Here is a 14,226-nt window from a genome sequence, read left to right as displayed (position 1 = left end):
CCATTGTCTTGACAACACAGCTGGTGAGACTGATCGGCCGGTAACTTGCGGCTTTCTTAGGGTCCTTTCCTTTCTTGTGGATAGGAATCATGGTAGCCTCTTTCCAGATTTGGGGAGGTTTACCTTGTTTCCAGCTGTAATTGTATATGTCAAGGAGTTTGCGCATTGCTGTCTTGCCTAGATGAATTAGCATTTCGTTGGTAATTCCATCGGGTCCTGGTGATTTCTTTGCTTTCAGTTGTCTGATGGCTGTCTGAAGTTCGTGCATGGTCAGTTCCTGATTCATAGATTTTGATGATTCACGTCTTGCTCTCCTATCCCTCTGTTCTTTTCTAGCTTCTCGTTGTCGCTCTCTGTTGACATGAATATTACTGACATCTTTGTAATTTTTGGCAAACACATTTGCAGCTTGTTTTCCAGTTAACAGCTCTCCGTTCTCCTCCAAAGTTACTGAGCCCCTCGCATTTTCATTGTCATCATTCAGTTGCTTTGTAAGTCTCCACAACTTGCGTCCATCTCGTTCTAAGTTGAGAGATGCAGTTTTCCTTCTCCAGCTTTTCCTCTGAGCTTCAAGTTTGCATCTTAAGAATTTTGCCTTTGCATGCTGTAGAGACAAATTGGCTTCTTGTGAGGGATTGGATTCAGCTTCCACCCTGGCTTCTGATAACTTGTTCTGCAACTCTTCCAATTCTTCACTCCAGTATGGCTTATACTCTTTTCTTGCCCCTCTAGGTATAGCTTTTTGTGCAGCCTTGAGTATGCTTTTGTTGAACTCCTTTACAACTTGGTTTATGTCCCTACCATCAACTCTAATGTCTTTACACAGGATGTCTGTCTCAGATTGGTACAAGGTCCAGTTGGCCTTCTTGTAGTTCCATCTGGGTAGAGTTGAAGAAGTAGAGTCAGTGTGTTCCAGAATGATGTGGACTGGGCGGTGGTCGCTTCCTCCTAGTTGTTCTGCTACTTTCTTCTTGACATGTCCATGTATGTCAGCTGTACAGAAAGCAAGATCAGGAGTTGAAGTAGTGTGCCAACTTCTAGAGTAAAAGGTTGGAAGGTCATCAGGCTTGTTGATTAGATTTAAGTTGTTATCATCTTGTCAGGTCTCCACTTCTTCTCCACGTTTATCTATGTGGTCATATCCCCAGCTTTGAGAGTGGCTGTTGAAGTCACCAACTACCATGAAGTTTTCACTGTCAGTTTGGATGTTTTCTAGGGATAGATTTTTGTCATTTGGAGAGTACATGTTCACAAGGGTCAAACTAAAATCTTTATTTCTGAGGCTCAGAACTTGGAATTCAGAGTCTTCCATGTGCGTTTTAGTCTGGACAGCATTGATGTTGTTCCTGACTAATGTCATGATTCCTCCTTTTTTTCTACCAACCCTGTCGTTTCGGAAGCACTGATATCCTCTGATCTTAAAGGATTTTGTTGGTTGAAGGGTAGTTTCTTGTATGCAACAGACATTTATGTTTTCCTCATGAAGGGTATGTTCTAGCTCAGCCTTCTTGTTGAACACTCCCTCTGCATTCCAATGCATCACTGTAAAGTGTTGCTGTTTGACTTTTCTCATCATTGGCTTGTTGTAGCCTGTTCTTCTCCTCTTGGTGTTTTTGAAGGAGTAACCCCCAGTAGCTTTGGGTGGACTCTGTCGAGGCACAGAGCCCGGCACTGAATCTCCCTAGAGGGATCCCAAAGACTCAGCACCACATCGTTGATAACTAGTAGATTGTATAGTCATTGCGGAAATTACATGATGCTGTGGTTTGTTAAGAGAGTGCCAGTTGGCCCAGCATCTCTGATTTCAACTCTCTAGGTTTTGGTCAGGTTACCCCTCCTTTAGCCTTTGTCGAGCCAACGACGAACTGCAAGGCAGCAGTGTATTTCTGTCAGGTTGTTTTCCTTTAGCCTTTGTCGATCCAACGACGGACTGCAAGGCAGCAGCGGTTTTCTGTCGGGGTATCATCCCTTAGCCTTTTCCTCTCCCAAGGCATCCACAAGACAGTGGAGCTATTTGACCCAAAGCTGGGAACTAGGTTTACAAAACTGCAGAGCATGTCCCCGCGCCGGGGGGTCATGCAAGGCCAGTATCTAGGGGCCTAGTTTCCTCCGAGACCTTGTGGTTTAGACTGGGGCCGCAAGGTGCCCAGTTACCATCCATCACCTCGCGGAGGATCCCATTTCTGGGCCACAGCGGTCTTGATGCATGAGAGGCTATGCCTGGAAGAGGGAGACTGAATATGCTCCCCTTTTCCCAGCATACGCTGGTATCCAGGTGTGAGGCTGTAAGCGAGATACATAAAGCACACACTTAGAGCAACACAAGTTGCGCATCATACACCCATTACGACGGATTACATTAACATTTATGGTCAATGTATATATCACTTATTTTATCAGTGTAATTTCTTTGATGATATTAATCAATTTACATTAGAAAGGCATTTAATTGTTTCTGTAACAAAGTTATTTTTTTAAAGAATGTTTGTCTGATTTCAGATTCAGTGCCCGTGGAAAGCGCTGTGAGAGGAAATTGCTTGAACAGGAACTCACCCTTCATTCGTCTCCACTTTTAGTGCCCGAGTCACTGAAAAGGCCAGTTGACGTAAGAACCACTGACCTACACAGGATCTCGATCCAGAGCAGCATTTAAGGTGAGATCATGAAAGCGCAAATAACAATTCTTGTTCAGAAGTGTGGAAGTCAGAAGTACCTTTGTCCATTTCGCCAGCATCAACTGTGTGATTTGTTTTTAATTTTCCAACCCCTAACGTGCCAACCACTTCGTCCATTTCAGCCCCAACAGAACTGAATCTGCCGCACTCTACCAGACACTACCGGAAGAGGAAGCTGAAGGCTGTGTAGGCAGGGTAGTTTCGGGGACAGTACCGCAAGAAGCTGCCATACAATAGCTGCAATATGGGATTTGAAGACACGAGCATACCAAACATTAGAGGAGTGGATAGATCCCATGAAGTTGAACGACAATGGACACAAGAAACCTCCATAAATTGAAAACACAAACAGTTGACATTGATCACATAAAAAAATATATGATGATTATAAACTTCTGTGCTTTTTTAATTCTTAACAATAACATGGTGAAGTTCAATTAAAGTGAACACATATCCTTAACGCTGTCAAGCTTTTATTGAGTATTGCTCAGTGAATTATGCATTTGTGTTTTGCTTAAATCATGTTCTCTAGCAGTGTTATTAGCACCATCAGAATAGCACAATAATTAACCAATCATTTTATCAAACGTTGGAAAAATAAGGCGTGTTTTACTTATGCATTGCCTAGGCACATCACCAATGTTTAAAGTAAAGTGTATCCCTTAATTTTTGTGATAACACATATTTGTTGTATAGGTTTTTATGACAATCAAGAAAGGTTTTCACCAAACATAAGGAGGGAAATTGAAAAAGGTAAACTTCGTTTGTAAACAATCCTATTTTAATGCGTCTTTCAGTGTTGCTTCACTATTTTATGTGAATATAAAATCACATATTGTTTTCCAAATTACTGTAAAGAACTGTTCTTTTTGAAAATGGGGTAATTTATGAGCTTGACCCTGCACCTGAAATGTATGAAATTAATGCATGTTTATTTTTCAATAAAAGTTGGACACCAAGAGATTATTTAGGTAACAAAAAGTGTATGGCCAGAAGAAACGGGCTTATATTGAATCAAAGAATCAAATGAAATTGATGCAAGAGTTTTTTGCAATATAAAAAACGGCTGAATGTACGTTTACAGAGACAGACAGTGTTTAGTATAGATTCAATACTATACAATTAAATATGTACTATACCTATTGCACGTAACAGAATGAATTGAATACGAGAAAAATTAAATTGCTCTTGATTGAAAATTATTATTATAAGAAACAGACCTAACCAACCTACCTTTTTAAAAATCTGACCCCACTCGAATTTTAAAAGAAAGAACCGAACTCGAGTTAATGTAAATGAGACCGAGAATGCGATTATTTTCGGGTACCGGATACATGTGAAGAATTTCACTTGCACTTGCATTTCTCCCAAATATATTAATGAAGCTCTGTTCATCCTTGTCTTTTTCAAGTTGTTTGCTCTCGTATGTTGTTCTTATCGCATCATCAAATGTTTGAGATGAAAGGACATACCCTAAAGACATATATAAACATGTATTTATTGAGCGATAGATATGCTTTATTCTGGACAAAAGGCAATATGCCCATTATTCCGCATATAACAAAATGCAATCAAATATGTAACTGGTTGATGGTGAGGCATGTTACGTCATGTTAGATATCATCTGATATAAATGTTCATGTATACCGTTTTTAAAGGAATTATCATAAGAGGTATATATTCTTTATTCTGGACAAAAGGCAATATGCCAATCATTCCGCATATAACAAAATGCAATGAAATATTAACTGGTTGATGGTGAGGCAATTTACGTCATGTTAGATATCATATAATATAAATGTTCATGTATACCGTTTTCACAGGAATTATCATAAGAGATTTCATTCAATCACATTTACTCAATCTCAACTCTGTGGTGGTGAACGATTAACATGGTATGCTAAACCTTAAATAGGACGTTTAGTGTAAACACTGATTCAAATTAGTATAAATCTATTTATTTAAGCTCGATTGTAAATGTAAGGCTTATGAAACACTATCGAGTGGAAACCTTACTTTGTGAGAAGTTCAAAAGAACACTCCAACGTGGGCATGACCTCCTGATTGTTTGGTGGAAATTTTATCCTCTATCAAATATGCCATTGCAACCTCTGTGATCAAGTTTAATGTTGTTGGTGCCTTGATTAAAAACCACGCCAAACATAGATTCCTTTTTCATTTGTTGTGTCCGACGCTACTTCATTGCTTCTGTGTACACCTAAAAACTTAATATGATCATCAGTCGTAAATATGGGTGAGAATAAGCTTTGATTCAATTCAGCATCATTGAGTTAACATAACAACATATTAATAACGAATTTAATGATGAATTTCAAGCAATAAGGATTGTTGTATTACATTATATGAGTATGAGTGTACTGAGAGATGAAGAAAGTGAAGGATAAAAGTGAAGACTAGGCTCCGGACTGTGCTTTTAATTTCACTTTGTATAACAAACTCTTGATCAACCAAATGTAACCCACTGTATCGTTTCTCATGGTAGGAAAATGAAATTAAAATGTCATCACTAAGGATCATTTGTTCACAATTCAGTTCAAGTGATGAAAATCGATTAAATATACAAAGCAGCTCTGAAATCAATGAAGGAAAGACTAGAAAACTTAGTTTCATTCTGTTTAAACAGAATTAAAATCTAGTTTGCTGTATTTGAGACTCAAAGAACGCGACATAACGAGCTAACATACTACTTGACAGGCATCAACACGAATGGACTTACAAGTAAAATATGCAAAATTAGAAAAGACTTTACATATTTTCATTTATAAAGCCCTACTTGATAAACATCATCCATCCCGATACCAATAATGATACTCTTTATGCACTATTATTCAAATCGCCTAGATTAGATACCGTAAATGTTTTATTTTAACCCTGCAAACGAAGTGTGAGATGGGGTACATTGGAATTACTCTGTCGCTGTATGGTTTGTTCTTACACATAAAAGACAAGAACTTCCCCATTTCTCAAACAATGAATTCTGAACTTTAAACGTATTACAACTTTTAAATATGTGTCCTTGAATATAGTCATTGTAATAACATAAAAAGGAAACCTTCATTAATTCTAGTATGCCACATACTACTGAGTAAATACCATAGCTGACAAAGCAGTGGTATCAGTCGCATTATGAACAAAGCTCTTGTTAATATTTGATAATTGCCGAAATAAAATATTAATCATAAATGGCTTTACGTGTATTTTCATTACATAAACAACCACAACTACTACTACTACTGCCACTACCTCTAATACCTCTACTACGACTACAACTACTACTACTACTACAACAACTACTACTACTTCTACTACTTCTCTTACAACTACTACATGTACCACTACTTTTTCTTCTACTACTACTACTCTTACTACTTCCACTACTTCTACTACTACTTCAACAGCAACAGCAACAACAACAACAATCACAACAACTACTATTAAAACTAATATAACTACTACGACAACAACAACAACAACAACTACTACTACTACTGCTTCTACTACTATTACTACTACTACAACTACTACAACTACTACTGCTACTACTACTATTTCTTCTTCTACTACTACTACTACTACAACTACTTCTACTACTACTGCTACTACTTCTACTACTACTACTACTACTACTACTACTACTACTACTACTACTACTACTACTACTACTACTACTACTACTACTACTACTACTACTACTACTACTACTACTACTACTACTACTACTGCTGCTACTACTACTACTACTACTACTACTACTACTACTACTACTACTACTACTACTACTACTAATACTACTACTACTATTACTACTACTACTACTATTACTAGTACTACTACTACTACTACTATTACTACTATTGCTTATACTATTTCTTCTTCTGCTATTCTTCTTCAACTACTTCTACTTCTACTACTACTACTACAACTACTACTACTACTACTACAACTACTTCTACTACTACTACTACTACTACTACTACTACTACTACTACTACTACTACTACTACTACTACTACTACTACTACTACTACTACTACTACTACTACTCAACGGTAAGAGTAGTGAACGACAGCTTAAGTACTATGTGTGACTTAAGTAAAAGACAAGCGGGTTTTAAAAACAACAGTTATGATTATTCTGACGAATTTATTGTTAACAGTTATAAGTTAAACTCAATTTAACCAGTTGAAATGAATGCATTAATTTTTCATGCTAAGTTAAACTATAAACGTTAAACTTTGAACATACAAAGTCGATAAAAAAAACTGACTTATATTGTATTATGTAAAAGCTGTGTTCATGATAATATATATTTTATATTAATCGTAATGATACAGTTTTGTGTGAAAATATGTATATTTACTTTTTTATTTGTAAGGCCCTTTAATGTGCGTGGTTATCTCGTTGAATGTAAAACCGGTATTTCATCAGGCGCCAACGAACCCTCTCTTCCTTATTGATTCTTAAAGATAAAGGCATTTTCCCGGAAAACAACCCTTATAAACGTGACAGACTTTAATGTCTGATTTGCTTATTTTTTAAGAATTCAGACATAATGTGATATAATTTGAAGAAATCTTACAGTGTGTATTTCTTTTGCTTTGCTTTCCAATGTATGTTAAAGTGAATATGAAACTGAAATACACTCTCTCTCCTCCTTTAAATATAATGTTTTCCTTAATTTCTAATCTGTTTGTTTTGTTACTGAAACAAAATCACATGTTTAAATCTTGCACAGGTTTTTAAGTTTGATAATAAAATATAATGCAGTGTACCCACTATATTATTTATTTCATAAAGTTTCATTATTTTGTGATACTGCGTCTTTTTACATCTTTTGATACACGTTTTGCAAAAAAAAACAATTTACTGGAAAATTCCACTTGTGTTGACAGCGATATCGAGGATGAAATATTAACCACGATATCAGTGTGCAAATTATTTAACTAATGTTTTTTTTTTTAATTGATGGCAAATCCCTATCTCTAGAACAGAACACTACTTTATTAGTGTTCACATGTTATATTGTGTAATAACGTGTCAGCTTATATATAACTGAATAACACAAATATCAAACACGCAGTAGTTTACACAATAAATTATAGTCAATAATGTGGGAAGGTGGTTTTTGTGTGAAAATTCTCCAGAAGAGAGTCAGTATCATAGTGGTTATTTCAACGATAAACTAGAAAGAAGCGTAAATTTAAGTTATGAACCATTAGGTGTTACATAATTTTTTTTCCATGTTTACATTGTCAACATGTAATTAAGTTGCCTATTATATGACACTTCTTTGCTGGCTTTACAATAACGCATAAGATATTATACGTCAATCTAGCTTTATAACTAATTAGTTGCTTGGCGGTCTGTTTTAATTATAGATCATGACAATATTACATAGTAAATTGTTCTTGTGTATGTGCACAATCCAGATGGTAAATACGCCAGTATATGCACGTTCAACGAAGTAGTATAATCCACCAAATGGTCTTGTTTTTTTAACGATACATGTATATAAGAAGGGCTACATTGGGGGGGGGGGGAGGATTAAACCCATAGGAGAGACGAACGAGGATAATCATTTGGACCCCAGGTGGAGGCTGTGTCCTTTACGGATGGATTTGTCCGGATTTTGTCATGTCTTAGAAACGTTATTAGTTACTTGCAGAATTACATGGACTTGAACAGATTGCATTAACAACTAATTTAAAGAATTATATGGACCGGGAAACATTATGGTAACAGTTGAATAAAGAGCAAAGAACTATTCATCGAGTTGATTTGTGTATGCGTTATTACTGTACAACTATATTATTTGCAAGATAGCCATAAAATAATTCATCCTAGACAATCGGGCGCTTTTGCACTGGGTAGGTGTATTTTAATCTTTTGGCACGTGGGAATGGTTAAATGCGGTATGAATATACTTCTATTTCAAATGCTTCATTTAAGGTGGATTGATACACCAGGGAAACAAAAAATTAATTGAAAAATTAAAATTTCTCGTATAAAAATTCAGGAGCGCAACAGCGCAATCGACACTTTGCAGGCTACCTTCCCCACTTGCTAAAGCATCCGATCGTCTAGGATGAATTATTTTATCGCTTGCTTGCAAAAACTGTAGTATAGTCATCACATGTACACGTTTAAATCAAAATATTTACTAATAGCCGAGATATTTCAGTTTGAAAAATGTTGCGTTAAAAAAGTCTTCAAGTGCAATACAAAGCTATAAAATTCCAATTTAATTTCAATGTCATCATTCAAGATGGGTTTTTACACCAGGAAAACATAACATTAATTTAAAAAAGTATGACTCGCATGACTATTCAGAAGCGTAAAGTTGCAAACCGGTCGGTCATTAGGACGTGTAAGATAAAGTGTTTTACTGTTCACATTATTATGTTACGTTGCACGTTGCACGATTTTTAGAATTTTACCTTTGCAGTGATTTAGTTTATTATATTTGACATTCTTATGTTGATCAAATTCAATTAAATTCACATGAAGTATTGGACATGTATTGAATTAGTCTGAGTCAAAATTTCAACAAAATCCGTTTTAAAATCAGGGAGCTATATTGATTTGACTACGTTTAGAGTTAGAAAAGTCTCCAAGTGTATATGTATATGCAAATGAGTAGTGAGTTTAGACTTTTGCAATATCCAATGCAAAAATTTAAATATGAAGGTAAGTTATGTATTGAAATGTTGGTCATTAAAACTAAAGCATTAAAGGTATACTTCTCAAAGGAAATAGTGTGTCTCATTGTTTGCAACGTTTTAATCTACGAGCGCCGAAACGCATCGATTAAGTGTTTTATAAATAGCTGAGTTTTTAAGTGTGACAGGATTATTAGTGCACAAAGCCTAGAATTTAATGACGTTTGGGCGGAGCGTATAATTATAAGGGATTGAGTGTGTTCTCTTTTCTCTGAAGTTAGGGCATAATAAAAGGAAATACATTTCGTCCCCAATATCGTTTGTATAAATGCGTTTACATTTTCGATTCTCATGAGATGTGAAGTTGTGAGAGAAGCGGCAAGTTTCAATCGGGATTATAATGTTGCCGGTATGGAACTGTAGCATACGTAATCGAAGTGATTGTGGTTAGGATATTAAATAGTGTTCCAAGTTGGTATTTACTTCTAAATAATCCGAACATTTTGCCTTTAGATGAACATTGTATTTGTGCATTCCAACACATATGTTATTTGTCGAAATGTTATCTTTATGTATCCATAGAAATGAAAGACCAGTAGAGTGTAAGATGCTGGAAATACAGTTAGTCCATTTATTGTCCATATTTGAATTGGTCATTAATTAATACACCGAACACGACAATTTAATGTGTTTACTTGTTTTTATCTTCTTCCAAAACTTTATTATTATTGCTTTAATAACTATATCTAGCGGGTATCTTCCAATCCTGCCGATAAGCAATATGTTGGCGTAGATTGTTTGACTTAGGTAATTCTTCGTAAGAAAGAACAGTGAACATTTTCGATAATGTCTAAGTTCTCATATCCCCAGACCTCACCTTCATGCCAAAATAGGGACTTTAGTTTGGTCAAAGAATTTTATTTGCAGGCAATTGGTAAATTCATATTCTTTATTTTACTGCATAGGTGGAACAGTGCCTTATTGGCTTGTTCCATGAGATTTTTTCTACATTTTGTAAACTTTCCAGATAAGCATAAAAACAACATCTAAATATTTGTATTCTTCGATTTTTTGAAGAAATTGGTTATTAATGTAGAATCTATATTTGGAGGTTTTAGTTGATTCAAAAACCGTAACTTAAGTTTTAGAATAATTGATATTTTCAATATAAAGAAGTGAAACGCCAGCTGCTGGAGCAGTATTGAATTTTCATTAAAAACAATTAGTTGGTCCTTTATTTAAGGCAAGTCACCGATTGCCCAAACAGTACAAAACAGCACAATACAGCACAATACAAACAAACATAAACAGAAAATATGAATAAAGCTGTGGTCACCGTCTTGGAACGGTCAATGCAAAGCATTGGGGGTTTAAACCTGGTTATAGAGCGCTCAACCTCACACTTGGCCCAGCAATATTCATAATACATTTACGTGTAAATAAAATTTAACGTCATAGCATTGTAACTGAAATTAAACAATATTAAAAGGGAATTAAAACGCATTCAATTTAATTACTATTTAATTACTCAATTGCATTGAAGATACAAGAGTAACAGAGCTGCAACTTTTTGACGAACGATCAAATAAAACTATTAACAATTGTCAACTACATTCCTTCTTTATAGAAAAAGATTTGAGAATATAGCGTCATGGAGTTAATATCTCAGATAGTCATCGCACAACTACAGGAAGAAGCAGCAAAAATGGGTGTAAAAATTCCATATTACATAGCTTGGTTGCTTATGTGACTGCAAAAAAAATAAAAATAATTAAATCAAACAAGAAACGCCTATCAGAGAGAAAATATAAATAAAATGGAACGCTATAAACCCAATGACCTATGCATGTAGATTACAACTGGGAAAGTCGGTCGTATGACGTCACAAAAATCCATAATGTTCATGTTCATTTCCTAGTTGAAAATTCAGTACTCTAGAACATATTAGATTGGTTCTCTTCTGTTTACTTTTGCAGTTTGAGCATATGATTAATTCTGATTGAGTACTGCCCATTTGCATGGGTTTTTTTGCAATGCAAACATTTGCAAGTAATGATAATGCTACATGTGTTTTTGTAAGAGTTGGATCTCGTGACCAAGATTTTGACCCCACATGACCAAATGGCAAACTTTGCCTAGATATCATAAAGATAAACTTCCTGGTCAAGTATCATCATTATTGGAATAAACCTATGGCCTCTAGTGTGTTTAAAAGGTTTTTGTTTTTCAACGGACCGGAACCATTTTCGAACTCAACTCTCGTATCTAGGAAACAAATTTCATCAAAATTGGGCCAACAAGTTGACTTTGTGAGTGTTCACATGTTTTCACTATATATAGAGAAAACTGCCCCGCTCACTGGCGGTCATGTTTTTTCACCGATCTAGACTATTTTCAAACTCGTCCAAGATATAAATAAAAAAAATGTTTGTACCAAGTTTCGTGATGATTGGACAAAAATTGGGGCCCCTAAAGTGTTAACAAGGTTTCTCTTAAGCTAAATAAGGAAAACTGCCCCGCCCACTGGCGGCCATGTTTTTCAACGTACCGAAACCACTTTTGAACTCAACTAACATATTATTAAGTCAAACATTTTGACAAAGTTACATGAAGATCGGACATGAAATGTGACTTCTACAGTGTTAACAAGATTTTTCTGTTTTTGGACCTAGTGACCTAGTTTTGACCCAGCATGACCCAGTTTCGAACTCGATCAAGGTATCATAGGGGAACATCATCTGACCAAGTTTCATGAAGATCGGACAAGAAATGTGGCCTCTGTAGTGTTTACAAGGTTTCTCTATAGCAAAATAAGGAAAACTGCCCCGCCCACTGGCGGCAATGTATTTTAACGGACCGGAACCACTTTTGAACTCAACCAACATATAATAAAGAGAAAAAAATGAAAAGTAATATGGAGATTGGACATGAAATGTGACTTCTACAGTGTTTACAAGGTTTTTCTTTGTTTGACCTAGTGACCTAGTTTTTGACCCGACAATATCCAGTATTAAACTCGACCGAGTTATCATCAGGACAAAGCTTCTGACCAAGTTTCATGAAGAACGAACAGGAAATGTGGCCTCTAGAGTGTTAACAAACAAATGTGGACGAACGGACGGACGGACGGACAGACAGACGACGGAGAAAGACCGATCACAAAAGCTCACCTGAGCAATCAGGTGAGCTTAAAAAAATACCAACTAAATCAACATCGACATTTTAGGAATTTAATCATCGCATGCGAGCATAACTAAAATATACAAATTGAACACACACTACATTACAAAATTCAAATAGGGAATTTCAATTTGAAGATGTTTTTTTACAGAGGTTAAAGCGTAAAATATCCATAACAAGTCAGGGTTGACAGTTAAGTAAATTAGGCTATGCATTTACCGCTTCGAAAGTTATGCACACTTTAAAAAGAAATATATTGCAGCATGATAATGTATCAAACATAAATGACTCTTATATAAGAATTGGAGACAGTTGTTCAATATAAGAAAATGAAACTCAAGCTGCTGGAGCAGTATTGAATTCTCATTATAAACAATGTGTTGGTCCGTTATTTAACGCAAGTAACCAGTTACCAAAACAGTACGAAACAACACAATACGAAGATATATACACACATTGCAGAATAGCTGGGGTAACCGCCTTGGAACGGTCAATGCACAGCATTGGGGGGGGGGGGGATTAACCCGGTTTTAGAGCGCCCTACATCACACTTGGCCCAGCAGTATTCATGTAATACATATAAGTGTACATAAAATTTAACCTCAAAGCTTTGCAACTTAAATTAAACAATAATAAAATAAAAATAAAACGCATTCAATTTAATTACCATTTAATTACTCAATGGTAGGTAGGAGACCAGAGCAATAGAGTTACACATTTTTAAGGAACGATGAAATGAAATTACGAGCAAGTCTAAACTACATCCCTTATTTTTACAAAAAGATTTAGGAATATAGCATCATATAGTTAATATTTCAGATCATCATCGTGCAAATACAGGATGCACAAGATCCATATAACAAAGCTTGGTGGTTTATGTGACAGCTAAACAAAATTTAAAAATAAAATAAAATAATGTCGGAAACACAATGCCCCCTACTCGCCTCTTTGATTGATTCAGTTTTTATTCATTTGGCAAGTACAGTTAATTATCTTCCTTTAAAGCTTATTGCTCTCATTGGATTTGTTTTCTTGACCTTCGACATTGAATGATGACCCTGACCTTTCACCACTAAAAAATGTGCAGCTCCATGAGTTACACATGCATGACAATATCACGTTGCTATCTGAAGCGACATACAAGTTATGAGCATTTTTCGAAACTTAAACGCAAAGTGTGACGGACAGACGGACAGTTCGATCACTATATGCCCTCCTTTGGGGGCATAACAATAAATCAAAGAAGAAACGCCCGTCATAGAGAAAATATTAAAATCAATGTTAAAGTTATTTGAACAAAGTAAATACTTAAGTTTTAGAGGAGCTATAACACAAAAATGAAACCAACACACATCAGTTATTATGTTCATACGGGCTCCGATCTACGAGCATGATGTTGTTTTTCATAAAGCACATGTGTCCATTTTGCGTCGTATTCATTAATTATATTTAATAGCAATGCAGCATTTATATGCTACCTATTTTTTCAAAAAAGCATTTCTGATGACATTTTGCATTTGTATAACTAAAGTTTTGTATTGATAAAACTTGTATTTACTACCAAATGTTTTGCATATATTAGAAATGTCCCGTGTTACAATGAGGAAACATTGTTTTGGAAACAATTAGCTAAACGAACTTCCAAAATCCGTGTTCTATTGTCTGTCTGCTACTTTTCAATAGAAACTTGT

The sequence above is a fragment of the Dreissena polymorpha genome, chromosome 8 (assembly GCF_020536995.1).
Source record: "Dreissena polymorpha isolate Duluth1 chromosome 8, UMN_Dpol_1.0, whole genome shotgun sequence".
In the NCBI taxonomy this organism is placed as follows: Eukaryota; Metazoa; Mollusca; class Bivalvia; order Myida; family Dreissenidae; genus Dreissena; species Dreissena polymorpha.
The sequence above is the reverse complement of the archived record's forward strand: the minus strand, read 5'-3'. Positions refer to the sequence as shown.